General features: G+C 39.6%; 1 protein-coding gene across 4 annotated transcripts in view; it reads right to left on the bottom strand.

Annotated features, from left to right (window-relative positions):
- Positions 1 to 16,133, bottom strand: part of LRRC4C (leucine rich repeat containing 4C) — an 862,092-nt gene that overhangs the window by 372,564 nt on the left and 473,395 nt on the right. For 3 of the 4 annotated variants that reach the window (XM_081938166.1, XM_081938164.1, XM_081938167.1), the window contains one exon: positions 7,655 to 7,860. The gene's annotated coding sequence lies outside the window, so the exon portion shown is untranslated. The remainder of the gene's footprint in view (positions 1 to 7,654; positions 7,861 to 16,133) is intronic. The other variant, XM_081938168.1, reaches the window with a different exon arrangement.

The following is a 16,133-nucleotide window of genomic DNA, read 5'->3' as shown; positions in this document are numbered from 1 at the left end:
CTCAGTTCTAAGTTGCTTTTCTCCTTGATTAGTTTCCACCCATTGCTTCTTGTTACCATCAGGTGCAATGGAGAATAGTTTGACTCCCTCTTCTTTGTGGCAACCCCTGAGATATTGGAACACTGCTATCATGTCTCCTCTAGTCCTTCTTTTCATTAAACTAGACATACCCAGTTCCTGCAACTGTTTTTTCATATATTTTAGCCTCCAGTCCCCTAATCATCTTTGTTGCTCTTCTCTGCACTCTTTCTAGAGTCTCCACATCCTTTTTACATCGTGGCGACCAAAACTGGATGCAGTATTCCAAGTGTGGCCTTACCAAGGCATTATAAAGTGGTATTAACACTTCACCTGATCTTGATTCTATCCCTCTGCTTATGCAGTCTAGAATTGTGTTGGCTTTTTTGGCAGCTGCTGCCAAATATGCTGGTTCATATTTAAATGGTTGTCCATTAAGATTCCAAATCCCTCTCACAGTTACTACTATTTAGCAAGGTACCATCTATACTGTACCTGTGCATTTTGTTTTTCTTGCCAAAATGTAGAACCTTACTTTTTTGACCATTGAATTTCATTTTGTTAGATAGTGCCAAATGTTCAGGTTTGTCAAGATCCTTCGGTATCTTTAGCCTATCTTCTGGAGTGTTGGCTATTCCTGCCAGCTTGGTGTCATCTGCAAATTTGATGAGTTCCCCATTTTTCCCCTCATCCAAATCATTGATGAAGATGTTGAAGAATACTGGGCCTAAAACAGAGTCTCGGGGTACTCCACTGCATACTTCCTTCCATGTAGATGCAGTTTCATTGAGGACTACACATTGAGTGTGGTTGGTCAGCCAGTTATAATCCATCTGGTGGTGATGATGTCTAACCCACATTTTTCTACTTTATCTAGTGGTAGGTTATGGCCTACTTTAAATGGCTTTCAATTTATTGGCATACATTATCTGTCTGTTTTCAAAGGTTCATATTTGACCATGACTCTTGTTAGAAAAAGAGCTACCCATATAAGTCTTTGAGTACAATTGGAGTTACTTCCAAGTAAGTGGGTGTAGGTTTACAGTCTTAATATGGCAGTCTTTATTTTTAGTTACTTCCAATTTCTAAATATGAATACATTCTGTAATCACCTATACGTTGAGCAAATAAATCAATCCATATCAGAGGAGGGGCCCTACCAGTTCTGACTGTTTCGGCTGAACTGGTAGTAACTTGGTGGCCTGGGTCACTGGAATTGGCAGCAACCCAGGCCTGCCACACCCACTGAACTGGTTTTCTCGGCAGGGCTGAGTCAATACATGACTCAATACATCCAGGTATCATGTTAAATTAATAGGATAGGTTAGGATAGGATAGGATAGGACAGAATAGAATAGAATTCTTTATGGGCCAAGTGTGATTGGACACACAAGGAATTTGTCTTTGATACATATTCTCTCAGTGTACATAAAAAGACAAGGTACATTTGTCAAGAATCATAAGGTACAACACTTAATGATAGTCATAGGGTACAAATAGAGCAGTGACGTGCAGTCAGGTGAGGCAAGTGAGGCACAGCCTCACCACTCTCATCATGAAAAAAAAAGTAAAAGGAAAAAGCTGAGCTAGTTGCTGCCTCACCGTGGATGACTCTGCTTAACCTCACTGGTGCTCTCCCTCCCCAAGTGTAGTGACTTTCTCCCCAGGCCCCCATTCATTTCTCTCTCACACACACACAGCTGGATAAAACTATATAAAAATCTAGCCCAGCTTCACTGATTACAAGTTTGAAAAGGCAACGTGGCTCCACCTGCAATCAAACTACACTTGGGGAGGGAGAGCACAAGCGAGCACTGAGGAGACCACAGGAGGAGGCAGGAAGCCAGGCAAAGAGCCATGCTGTAGTACACACACTTCCCCCCAGCCTCTTTCTTTTGGAAGGCTCGGCTCGGCTCTTCTCCGGCTTCTCTGCCTCTCCTCTCACCCCAGCCTGCCAGCAGGAGGTGGTGGGTGGGCTTTATTGTGTTCCAGGCATTTCCCACCCAGACAGCAGGCTGCATTTGCAATGGTGGAGGTGTTTGGGAAAGGCAGCAGGGGAATGGGGGGGGGATGGCAGAGGAGCTGCTTTCAAGCCACTGGAAAAGATATCCAATCCAACTTTTGTGTGTGTGGGGGTTTGTTTGAGAGTGAGTGAGAGAGGGAAGGGGTAGGAGAGATAGTCCAATCCAACTTGTGTGTGTGTGTGTGTGTGTGTGTGTGTGTGTTTGAGAGAGGGGGAGGAAGGGAGAGAGGGAGGAAGGAGGGGAAGGAGAAGAAAAAGAAAAAGAAAGAAGGAGCAAAAGAGAAAAACAAATGCTGTCGCTTTAAATTGGAACTGAGCATGCCTGGCTGTGGAATTCTGGGAATTGAAGTCCACAAGTCTAAAAATATTTGAAACTCAGCACTGTGTCAGTGCCTCACCAGTCATAAACCTCACCGCACGTCACTGAAATAGAGTGATGGTGTTCAGGAAAAAACTGTTCTTGTGTCTAGTTGTCTTGGTGTGCAGTGCTCTATAGTGTCATTTTGAGGGTAGCAGTTGAAACAATTTATGTCCAGGATGCGAGGGGGTCTGTAAATATTTTCATTTGTATTTCAATTATTCAATTTCAATTATTGTCATTTGTATAGCATGCTGAAATTCATTGTTTGGTTTTCCAAAAGAAATACTGAAAAGCAACACTGTTCTAAAATACTGAGAAATAAATAGACCAAAGGACAATCAAAGCCTGTAGGAAAACTGTTCACCACAGATTCTTATGATCATTCTGACAATGACCTCTAGAAGACTGGGCACGAATGCAAAAGCAAGTGCAGGCAACCACATTTGCTATTCAATATTTGCCCTGAGTCTCCTTAGTCTGAGTCACTGACCTGTCATTCTAGGCAGCACATAAGACAGCTATTCAGCTCCTCTTTCATTCTCACTGAAGAAGGAAAATGCTTTTGACTTGATGTCAGTGCCCAAAAAATGCAGAAAAAGAGTGATGATATCAGCATGAAAGCTTTCCTTTACACTAACAAGGAGAGAAGGCACTTCTCTCTTGCCATCAAATTCACACTCCGACTGAAAGTGACCTGTATGAAAAAGAGGACAGTACTTCCCCAGTCTTCAAAGGACTTGGGAGCCTATGTAAAAGCCAGTGGACAGCATGTCTTCCTCTTTTTTATATAATAAAAGAATAACTCCTCCCAAGCTGAATGCACAAGGCATATTACTAGAAGTGCTTTCATGAAACAAAAATACTCTCATTCTCTTTTGTCCTGAAAGTACTTGCTGCACATCCTGCAGTTTAATACTCCACAGGCTATATATTGGTTTTGCAGAATTTATCTGCTGGAAGAGTCTGCTCAGCAGAACAACAACAACAACAAAACATACCCAGAACCTTTAAAAAAAAAAAAGGGGGGGGGACTCTTTTATGCTGAACTTGAAAAACAGCTTGCCATGGAATAAGCATTTGTCAGGGCTTTTGGTTTATCAATGTGTTCCAAGAACAAGTGCAATAAATATGAACTTGGATTAAGAATGCAAACCCCTTCGACTAAGAATTCTTATTTGCAGTATCATTGTTTGACTTCTCCTGGATGATGTAATTTAGAGACTTAGCATAATGGATGTCATGCCATGACAAAACATGTTCAGAGATTGCTTCTTTTGAGCTATTGGGCAATTTCCTATAGTTAGATTGTGATCAAAGTGCCTGTCGTAAAGACAAATAACCATCTCCTAACGGTATCATCTTATTTTTTGTAACTTTGTCAACTCAGATAACAATGTCAGATAAATCATTTCAACACTCAAGCATTTCCCAAATTTAATAATTATTGTGTCTCCATAAAACACCAAAACAAAAAAGTCTGTAAAAGTTTTTGATATATGCACACTAAATTTCTGGTCAACCTATTAGCTGGTTCCTAAGTCTTACAATGCTTTACATTTTCAAGCTACATGGAATGATCACTTGAAGAAATGTTTATATGAGCTGCAAAAAAGATGGCCTATAATATCCATCCATGTAACATGTATTGAGTATAGTAGAATACAGGGAAGCGGGAGGGAGGGAGGAAGTGCTAATAAATATCACAATGCTATACCACAATGCTGCCAAAATGTCTGACAAAAGTACCTAACATTTATGTCATTTACATGGTTAGATCATGGCACATGTTGTCATTTATCCTTTTGTTTCCTCTGTGGATGCCTATTCCAACACCATAAAAATTTTGAAAAATAGCTAACATATCTTTCTCAAGTAGAATGTGATATAGAGTGTGGATACCGTTTTTTTAATCCTTGATACTCATGTAAACTACTTTGAATAAAGTAATCCAAATATCAATTTAAAATTGAATGCAGAGGCTTGGAAACATAATACCTGAAAAGAAAAACACTTGAAAAGCACTATCAGTAATTCATACATCTTGGATGTCCTTGTTGGATTGAAAGTCAGGGCTATATATCTGAAGTAATTTAGAAAATAATCAGACTTTTGAAGGAGGAATTTTAATGTAGCAGATGGACTCAAGGACATGATGAACTACCCCAGATATCATTATATCATATTTAATCTCAGCCTGCTAATGTTAATAATTAAGAATGAATGTATTTAAGTCAGAGAATTTTAGAAAGATAATGAGCGTTGGTCCTTACCTGAACGCTGATTTTCAGTGATGAAGGTGGGAGGGGCTGTAACAAACCCTCTTGTAGCCTCTCCCACCAGAGTCACTGGAAAATTTGCGGCATTATTTCTTAACTGCACTTTCTAAAGTGAAATTTCAGGAAAAAGCATGCAATCTCTGATATGAAATCAAAACACAAAATGTACACAGTAAATATACCTAAAAGTAAGGTCTTTAATCAAAGACTAGACTTTTTTTTTCATTTGGTGTTTCTGAAACTTGTTAGAAAGAGTAGATGTCTCAGACATCCCAAAATTAAATTTCTTCAACCTCTTTATGGTCCAATTGCCACAAAGCTTTTAATATGAAAGGCATAATGACATCTGTGAGAAGAAAAGGTAGATTATTTTCTATTATTTCCAGCTACGAGGGAGTAACTGGCCCAAGTTCACCCAACTAGTTTTCATACTCAGGCGAGTCCTGGTTTCTAGGGTGCACCTTCATCATTATACCAGGCTGGTTCTGTAACGTCATACAACTCAAGACATTGTATCTATAGCAGCAGTCTCCAATCTTTCTGTCTCCTCAGATTGACAGCAATGGTGGCAGCGGGAGGGGAAGGGATGGTTTTGGGTGCACACATGTGGCTTGCACAAATGCAGCTTCACACACAAATGCCTACCGCTTACATGGGCCAGTTCACAACAGGCTGAGGACCAGTATTGCTCTGCATACCACAGTTGGCTTGGGGACTCCTGATCGACAGCATACAATTATACAATACATATGTGTGTTCACTTTCTCACTAAAATAGGTAAATACCTCTGACAAATGTCTTAACCCTTATTTCTTTTTTATTAACTGATTAATCTGTAAGGTTCATACAAATGAAGAACATATACAAATAAAAGCTCAAAAATATTTAAAAAAATAAAAAATGCCCTATTTTTGAACAACTTCTCCATTCAAAACAGTGGAATTTTTTTATACGGGTTATAATATTGTAACTATTTCTGTATAATACTGTAAATAAACCATACTATATGTATAATACTATAAGTAAACTAACCTATGTCGATAGTAACATTTAAACCAATTCAACCAACAACCCTCTCAAAAAGTTACTTAGAAGAGACATTTTTAAAATATTGAATACAGATTTGAGGGTCATCAGTTGTTCACAATACCTCCTAATAAAGCTACAAATATCACATATTAGGCCTAGTACTCTTCAAAATCTTCACAAATGACTCAGATGAGGGAATAAAAGGGGAAATCATCAAATTTGCAGATGACACTAAGCTGGCAAGAATAGCTAACACCCTAGAAGACAAGCTCAGCATCCAAACATATTTCAACAGACTTGAACAATAGGCTCCATCCAACAAAATGAAAATTGATGCAGAGAAAAGCAAAGTTTTACACCTAGGCAGGAAAAACCAAAAGTGCAAGTATAGGTGAAACCTGGCTCAAAAAGAATAACTGTGAGAGGGACCTGGGAGTTCTAGTGGACGATCACTTAAACATGAGCCAGCAGTGTGCAGTAGCAGCCAAAAAAGCTAATATAATCCTTGGTTGTATAAACAGAGGCACAGACTCAAACAAGTAAAGTATTAGTACCAATTTATAAAGGCTTAGCAAGGCCATACCTGGAATACTGCATCCAGTTTTGGTCACCATTTTACAAAAAGATGTTGAGACTTTGGAAAAAGTGCAAAGAAGAGCAACTAAGATGATTAAGGGCCTGGAGTGAAAAACATATGAAGAACAGTTGCAGGGATTGAGTATGACCACTCTAGAGAAAAAAAAAAGACTAGGGGTGACATGATAGCAGTATTGCAGTATTTGAGGGGCCGCCACAAAGGAGAGGGGGTCAACTTATTTTCCAAAGCACCAAAAGGCAAAACAAGAAGCAATGGATGGAAACTAATTAAGGAGAGAAGCAACTCAGAATTAAGGAGAAACTTCTTAACAATGAGAACAATTAGCCAATGAAACAGCTTGCCTTCAGAAGTTGTACGTGCTTCATCCCTGGAGATTTTAAAGAAAAGACTGAACAGTCACCAGTCTGAAATGCCATAGAGCCGTGATGGCAAACCTATGGCATGCTAGCCTCTAGTTATCTTCAGTTCAGTTTTCATTTAGTAAACAAGCAGATCATAGAATCCTCTGGGCATTGTGTCCGAGGAGGACTCAGCAATATTGTGTCTTGCTAAGAAGGCATTTCAATTTTCCAGTTTCTATAAGAAAATTAAAATCAATTGCTGCAGAGAGTCTAAATGCAATGAGAGGTGTGGGAGGATTGACAGAGATGAATTCCTACTAACTAAAATTGTTTCTGCCTATAGCTGGGCCAGACGGAAATGATTCAAAGAATTTAGTCAGTCTATTCAAAATAAGCCATGGTTTACACAGAATGAAGTATAAGCTTTTCATCCCATTCAAACTAGTTTTTCAGGTTCTGAATATTGACTATTCTAATCTCATGAGAAAATTATAATACACCTGAAAAATTTGTCCTGATGACCAGAAAAATGATTTTGAATGTTTCTCATGGCTCTGATTAGAATGTAGCAAAATCCATTGCAGGACAATATAAAGCATCACAACATTATCAAGCTGCTACAGCCAACTGTAGAGCACATAAAGAAAAAAATAGTTTCCCAAAACATTATGTTCCACAATAATGTCACAATTGGCACTAACTTTCAGAACATGGAAAGCTGTCAACAAAGTCAGACACATCTATAGGAGTCATGCAGACAAGCTAGATCCATTGCTATTTCAATTTTGCAATCCCAAAATCCAAAAACTGTAATGTAAATTCATCAGAAATAAATCACCATCAGAATAGCCTCATTTAGAACTTATTCTACTCTGCTTTAACAACCTGAAACAAATGTCATAGATGAGTAGGAACTGTACCAAGCTCATGTTCTAGTAAGAGTACATGCCATAGTATGATATATTGAATATGTTATATTGGAATATATATATGTATATACCTAATTACCTTTATTGGATTTTTCATTGGACAACTTCTCAAATTTCCTGAAATAATTCCATTTGTTCTGTTTCTGGTATTTTATATATGTCTCTATCAAAATTTTGCATAGAGCTTTCTTTCTTTCTTCTTTCTTTCTTTCTTTCTTTCTTTCTTTCTTTCTTTCTTTCTTTCTTTCTTTCTTTCTTTCTTTCTTTCTTTCTTTCTTTTCTTTCCTGAGGGATTCACAAAAGAGAAAAGGTACATTATCAATCATTAAAAACACTTTTTTCTTTCTCTTATATGTGTATATCATCATCACCATCATCCTGATGCAAGATGAAGATCAATAAGAGCATCTTTAATCTCATAATTCTTATTAAAATCTACCCACTGTTTCAATACAGGTTGGTAAATTGTTTTTTTTTTTTAAATCCCAGGCAAAGGCTGAGAGAGAATGCAGCCATTGGTGCAGTGGGTAGAATGCATTATTGCAGGCAAACTGCCCATAGCTGGAGTTTGATCCTGTCAAGGCTCAAGATGGACTCAATCTTCCATCCTTCTGAGGGTGATAAAATGAGGACTCAGGTTGTTGGGTGTAATATACAAATAATCCTTACATTGTAAACTACCCAGAGAGTGCTATAAAATGCTATATAAGTTGACAGTATATACTAATCCAGTATCTGATGTTTTCATATAAATCATCTAATGGTTAGATGGCCTAGACATTGTTATCTGAATATAATAATCAGAATATTATCTGATCTTTTTAACATTCATATTTTATTGTGCTTTAATTTAGGTCAATTATTACTATGTATTGTAAACCCATGTATAATATGCCGTACACTAAATAAATGGGCAATGTGGGTCAGTATATAAGCTTAAATGCTACTGCTATTGCTAATAACCAGCCCAAAGTCACCCAGATCTACCATGTCTAGGGGTCAGAACTTGGGTCTCCCCTTTCCTAGTCCAGCACCTTAACCCATACACCCCACTGGCATTTGTGTGTGTGTAATCTCCAAACACTTCATATTTTATCATAGACATGAACCCAATGTTGAAAAAAACTTTATTACATAACTATGACTGCATGATCAGCCTTGAGGGAAGCAGAATCAAGCAGATAACAACTACCAGAAAAGAGTTGGTATACTTTTCTGAGAAGATACATTAAGTAATAATTAGCAGCTTTTGTCAATTATAACTTTAGTGAAAGTTATAATTTCTTACTCTTTGTATCTTTTGTCATTGCCATCTATGTCCTTTAAACTGCATACTTTATTTTTTTTTCTCCAATTTTCTGTGGCTATGCTGTTGTTTTAGGAATAGCTTCTGAAGAGTTCCACATGGAGTGAATCCTAAGAAGTTTCAAGCTTGTGCACTGCAAAATTCATAAATTAGAATAATCTAGTTTTCTAATTTTCCCTGATAAAGAAATGCCCATATTAGAACATTAAAGGAAACTGCCAACCTCAGCTGCTGAATGAGACCTGGATCTCTAGTTCTCACCTGTCTCTATGTGCTGAAAGGTGATTGTGAAATTGTCTTACTGCATAGCATGTAATTAAATATTACAAATTATTCCATGACATATAAATTCTTATTATGTCCTCCTCAAAGATTAGACATTTTTTTAATTAAAAGAAAAGTTGTGCTGGAGAACAATTTTCACTCAGAATAAGATTTAGAATTGAAAAGAAAAGCTGCTTTTCAATACATAGTGTATCCAAAGAAAGAAAACTCTTATAGTTTATTAAAAGCAAGGAAAAATCAGAAGGAAGATGCATACAGAAATTATGTAAATAACATTGTTTGACCATCAAATTGAATCATGTCCTTCAAAACAACCTTGCAGCTCTTCTTTTTATTATTTTCTTAATTATGTAATCTACCATGTAAAATAAATAAGGCTCACAAAATCTGTTAATGTAACAACACTTACATATTTTTGAAGATACAGAAAAAGGGATGCTACCATGCTTTGTTCAAATATCTGTTTTTCTTGCTTAATACTGAAATGGCTTGCTTAAGCACTATCAACGTCAATATAGACTGATTCCTTTTTGGTTGAGAAACACATCAATTTCATAAATGGATCATCAATTTTAGCAAGGACATAAGCTGGCAAACAGGCTGGAAGTCATAGGATAATAAAGCTTAGGAGCCAATGGGGAGATATAAGTAGCTGCATATGATATGAAAAGACCTAGATCAGACTTTCTAACAATTTTTAAGATGCATGAACTTCAACTCCCAGAATACTTCAGTCAACATGCTTGCTCAAAGATTCTGGGAGTTAATCTACATCTTAGAAGCTGAGAAATATCGACCTTGATTATGCATTCAGGTGAATGTGAACAGGGTATCTTCAAGGGAATCAGGATGTCAGCAACAACTGAATAACAGAACTGGGGGCGAGAGAAAGTATTGTTTCCCCTCCAAAGATTCCCCTTATGCAGAGAAGAGGGCAAAGCCCTCTTGGCTGTGATATTATCATATTTAACCTTTCTTTAGGTGGCTTTTAGGTAGCCACCTAAAAGGAAAAGAAATGAGCCACATTCCATGAGAAGCATATATATGCTGAAATAAAATAAATCTCAAAACATCACCATCCATTATGCTTTAATCACTTCTACCAACTATTTCAGCTTATTTGGTTATCCTTGCATTTTAGATTGTCATTGGGTGCATTTCTTGACAGATTGACAAAATGATATCCTTCATCAGCATGTATTTTCTGCTTTATCGGTTTTGATGTCTCAAAATGGATTTTGCCAGGCCTCATCTTTTTTGTTTGCTCTGCCACAGAGATTAATATTATTCATGTTTCAAGAATCATAGACATCCTTCCTTCCCCACTATCCCTTTATATTAAGCACATATTCAACCTGCTGACTGGATTGCTATAAACATTCTTCACATCCCCATTTTTTTAAAAAAAAGAGAAAGAAGAAAATAATGTAGCATAGCCCAAATCCACAATATTGTAGGGAGGAGACTCCATTGCAAATAATCCAGAAGATCACCACAATCTGGGGCAACCAATTTTCCAGCAGAGGCTTTACATTATAGGTTATAACAAAACAGTCTATTTAACTGAATAAATTCATTATTTCCAGAATATGAAAATTCAGGTTTATTATTTAAACTCAGGAAAAGAGCTCTGCCCAGCCTTGGTTGAAACACAAATGAAAAAATATGTGTAAGTGGTAGCCTTTGGTTTGACTCAATCCTCTTCCTGCAATTGGCTGCTATCTTCTTTTGTGATGGTCAGTGATCATTATCTTATTATTGTTTCTTATCCTTCTAGCAAAAAGATTAATAAAGTTATCAATATAACTGCATCAGAATTGGAAATTTAGTTATAGATCGTGTTACCTTCCTATTGCAAGGGGTCCACTTTTTCCATCACCACCGAGCTGATAGTCTGAATAGTTGATAGCCTGAATTGTCATGAAAATCCATGTATCTGAAGGTAGCACAGTCATATCCATGTGCATTTTTCCATCTTTGATTTGTTGGTTTTATATTCCCTAACTTCTTCATAGCCATCACCCTAAGTATTATGCATCTTATTAAAACTTACTACCTGCCAAGGAGGCATTAGGTGGGCTGGCGGGCTAGTTTCTCTATAAACTACAAGCAATTCCAAGACATTTGCTGAAGCCAATAACTTTGGATGACCTTCATATGGATGAGGCTGGCAACAATTATGGCTGCTGGTTCCCCCCCCCCCCACCTCTCTCATATCAATCTATATGTCTATATATATATTTAACCAATTATTATATTTATTTATCCATCTACCCAAAATCTACCAAATGAATCTGCTGCACATCCACTTCCCAAAGCTCTTAACTAGCAAGTACATGGAGACAAAGAAGCATCATACTCTCTCCATCACCTCCCTTCACTGCACCTGCCATCCTGATCAACTGCAACAATACACGATCACACAATAGATACAAACTTAAGGTAAACTGCTCCAAACTCAATTGCAGAAAATACGACTTCAGTGGTCAATCCCAGCCAGGGGTGAGATTTGGAGGTTCTCCAAACCGGCCATAACGTTAGCTATGAGTTCTCCTGAACCCGGGCGAACCTGTAGCAGCCCACCCCTGCTTATGTCTGTTGCTCACTTCCTCCTCATCTGTTGTCCAAATCTCTTGGAGATTTGGGGCTGACCATCCCTAATGCAACTCTGTAAACCAACGGTTACCAAACTTTGCAGCTTGATGACCTGGCTGGGAGACAGAGGGGAACTGAGCCAGGTAAGCAAAATCCCAGTGTGCATGCATGCAGCTCAACTCCAAATTGAGCTTCATTGCATGTGCGTGCATGCCAGCTCACAACTCATGTGAGTGAAACTGTGTGTGCACATGTGCACTGAACCATCTCTCACATAGCCCAGTTCTGAGTAGACCATGGTATGGTAGTGGGCCACAGCCCAGGGATTGTGGATCCTTGCTATTAACCCTTCAGCCAATGTTACAATAGAGAAGTCCTCTCAGCTTCTCCTGCTAGCACAAACTCTGAAGGAGAAGCTGAAGAAATTTCAAAACAGATTGCAGTGAAACAGCTTAATTGTTTTACTTCTAATTATTTTTAAAGCTAGTGAAAAAACTGCAGTAAAGTATTGCTTTTCCTTTCCCCAGGGACATCACTTTTGGTATCATGTTTATTCATTTAACATTCAGCTCCGAAATCAGATATGTAAAATATCCAACGTGCGATCTTCACTTTACCTTAAAGTATATATTTGTATTACAATACATAATTTACAGGTTTAGTACCATCCTGCTTTGATTTTTAAAAAAATCAGGAGTTGACATGTCTTTTATTAGGGCCCTGCATGCTTCAGAACTAGTTCAGAAGAAGCAATACTTTTTTCCCCTATTAATTTAAACATCCCATTTTTGTTAGGTTCCTATGAAAGACTAACTAAACAAACAAGCAAACAAGCAAATAAATAAGTAAATAAATAAGTAAATAACCAAGTAAGTAAATGTGCATAAGTATATATGCCACTACTTAAGAATTGCAGTAACAGAGAATATTTATAGCTCAGGGTTGAAAGCACATTACCTAGTTTGGGTAATGAAACATTTGGGGGAAAAACAAGCTCAGAGAGTACTAATGAACTTGGAATAAACTTTAACAAGTGGATTCTAAGGCATTTTTCCTCCAAGTTTACACCTATACAGTAGATATACCGTATTTTTCGCCCTATAAGACGCTCCGGAATATAAGACGCACCCAATTTTAAAGGAGGAAAATCTAGAAAAAAAAAGATTTTTGGGCTCAATTGCCACTCAATTTTGGGCTCAATTGTGGTCATAAGTTTTCTTCCTTTGTTTGTTTCTTTCATCTCTCTCTCCCACTTTCTTTTTTTCTTTTCTTTTTTCATTTTTTCTGCCTTTCTTTCTCTTTCTCTCTCTTTCTGTTTATCTGTGTGTCTGTCTGTCTGTCTCTCTCTCTGTGTGTAGCTCTTTGTCTCTCTCTCCCTCCCCCCTCTCTGTCTCTCTCTGTCATTCTTTCTGTGTGTCTGTCTGTCTGCCTCTGTATCTCTGTCTCTCTATCTCCTCCCTCCTCCATCTGTCACTCTGTATGTGTGTGTCTGTCTCTCACTCTCCCTCCCTCCCTCTCTCTCTATCTCTCTGTGTTTCTCTCTCCTCCCTTCCTCTCTGTCTGTCACTCTGTGTGTATATGTGTGTGTGTGTCTGTGTGTGTGTGTCTGTCTGTCTGTCACTCACTCAATTACTCACTCTGTGTGTGTGTGTTTCTGTGTGTGTCTCTGTCTGTCTGTCCCTCTCTCCATCCCAACTGAAGAACAACCTTTTCTCTTTGTTTCCCTTCTGTAAGGCCTCTACCCCCCCTCTCGCCTCCGCCACCCCACCCTCCACAAGGTCCAGTCTCTGTGAGTTCTTATAAATTTGGACTTGATTCTCTTTAATTTCATCTTTCATCTCCCTTAACTGTTTCTTGATTTCCTCCTGTCCCTGTAAAATTTGTTGAAGCATTTGTTGAAAGTCCATCTCTGTAGTCTTAGGTTGACATCCAACAAATGAAAACAGAGTTTGAGAGAATGTCCTTTTATCTCAGATTTCAAAATGTAATAGAAGTAGATGGGGAAAACATAAGGGACATTATGACTAATATTCTTGCTGAATACATACATAAAGATAAACAGCAGATGGAATGGGAGATAGATCTGGCTTATAGAGTAAACTCATATGCTAGAACACACAATGTACCCAGGGAGGTTCATATTAAATTCCTTAGGAAAAGCACAAGAGATGAAATCCTGGGTGTACAAAGGGGGCAAACACTGACATACCATGACAGGGAGATAACCGTTCTAAAGCAGATTCCCAAAAAAATTAGGGAGAAAAGGAAAAGCTATTCGCAATTGGCGAATAAACTATACCAGAAGGGGGTGTGGTTTAGATGGTTGATGCCTGAAGGTATGCTGATATTCTGGGAGGAGACAAGAATCAGAATCAACACACCCATAGAGGCACAGGCCTTTATGGAAAAAAATAAAGCGATCCTAGAAAAAACAGAAGACACTACTACGGTCACACAGGACACGGGAGGGGCCGGAGCTCAGCCAGCGGGGGGTGAAGGGGCAACACAAAGAATGCTCAGATCACAAAAATGAATAAGAAAACCACAATATTACAAACAGACCGAAAGTAATAATGAAATTATATCTAGACTATATATCATAACTATATAAACTGATTAAAATTATTTTTTCTAGAATTAATATGCTGACTTTTTATGACTATGTATTAATGTTTGATATTTAGATGTAACCTATGAGTTTGGAGGGAGGGGGCGTCTGCCACACTTGCAACTGCCAAAATTTGTAACCATTCCACCTACCTTTTTCCCTATAAATGTTTTTAAAAACCAATAAAACTTTTTGAAAAAAAAAAAAGAACAACCTTTTCTGTCCACTTACCAGCCCATCTGGGAAGATGAGGAACCCCGCGGATGGGCTCCGAACCAGCGGAGCCTCGTCCTTCTTTTTAAGTGGGCAGCTATCACAAAGAAGAAGGCAGCGCTGCTTGTGCAGCAGCCGAAGATCGCCTGCTTAAAGATCGCCTGCTTAAAGATCGCCTCCGAACTAGCGGAGCCTCGTCCTTCTTTTTAAGCAGGCGATCTTTAAGCAGGCGATCTTTAAGCAAGCGATCTTCAGCTGCTGCAGAAGCCGCGCTGCCTTCTTCTCTCTGATAACTGCCTGCTTAAAAAGAAGGACGAGGCTCCGCTGGTTCGGAGCCCATCCGCGGGGGGAGGGGGGAGGGATCCCCCTCGCAGGCGATCTTTAAGCAGGCAATCTTTAAGCAGGCGATCTTCAGCTGCTGCACAAGCCGTGCTGCCTTCTTCTTTCTGATAGCTGCCTGCTTAAAAAGAAGGACGAGGCTCCTGCTTAAAGATCGCCTGCGAGTGGGATCCCTCCCCCCCGCAGATGGGCTCCGAACCAGCGGAGCCTCGTCCTTCTTTTTAAGCAGGCAGCTATCAGAGAGAAGAAGGCAGCGCGGCTTCTGCAGCAGCCGAAGATCACCTGCTTAAAGATCCCCCTCGCGTTCCTCATCTTCCCGGATGGGCTGGTAAGGGGACAGAAAAGGTTGTTCTTCAGTTGGGACGGAGAGAGGGACAGACAGACAGAGACACAGAGAGAGGGACACACACACAGAGTGAGTGATTGAGTGAGTGACAGACAGACAGACACACACACATACACATATACACACAGAGTGACAGACAGAGAGGAAGGGGGGAGAGAGAAACACAGAGAGATAGAGAGAGAGGGAGGGAGGGAGGGAGAGTGAGAGACAGACAGACAGAATGTGAGGGGGATCTCTCCCCCCGCGGATGGAGCCTCCTCCTTCCAATTGGGGGGATCCATGCAGAGGATTTCTCCCCCACCCCCCAATTGGAAACGAGGTGGCTGTCAAAGCAAGGCAGCCCCCCCCGCAGAAGAAGGAACAGGAGAGGAGTTCGCGCCAAACGCTTCTGCAGACGATCTTGAAAACCTGCGAGGTTGCTTTCGGAGGGGAAAGACGGACAGCTGTGCAAAGGCTTGTTTTAAAGCTGCAGGCTCCAAGGCTGCAGGTGCCCAGGGTGGGCGGCAGGGGCGAATGCTGCCACCTGCCCCCTCCCAAAGCAACATCGCAGGTTTTCAAGATAGTTCAGAGAGATGTTTTTTAAAAAGAAAACCCTGAAAAAGCCGCAAGATCTGGAGAGAGATCCGGCCAGCCCGAGAAAACATTTCTGAGAAGAGATCTCGCCATTTTTTGCATCGGGGTATGCTGCAAGGGGGGGGGGAGTGAAGACCTTTTCCAGCTGGCGCAAAGGACTTCCCCGGACTTGCTTTAGTGAGTACGGGCCCGCACCTCCACCACCACCAATCCGGAAAAGGTCTTTGCTCCCTCTCTCTTGCAGCAATCCCCGATGCAAAAAAATGCCAAGGACTTGCGAGTGAGTGACAGGG

Source organism: Natrix helvetica (assembly GCF_964273705.1).
Source record: "Natrix helvetica genome assembly, chromosome: 1".
In the NCBI taxonomy this organism is placed as follows: Eukaryota; Metazoa; Chordata; class Lepidosauria; order Squamata; family Natricidae; genus Natrix; species Natrix helvetica.
This window is presented reverse-complemented; position numbering and strand designations above follow the sequence as displayed.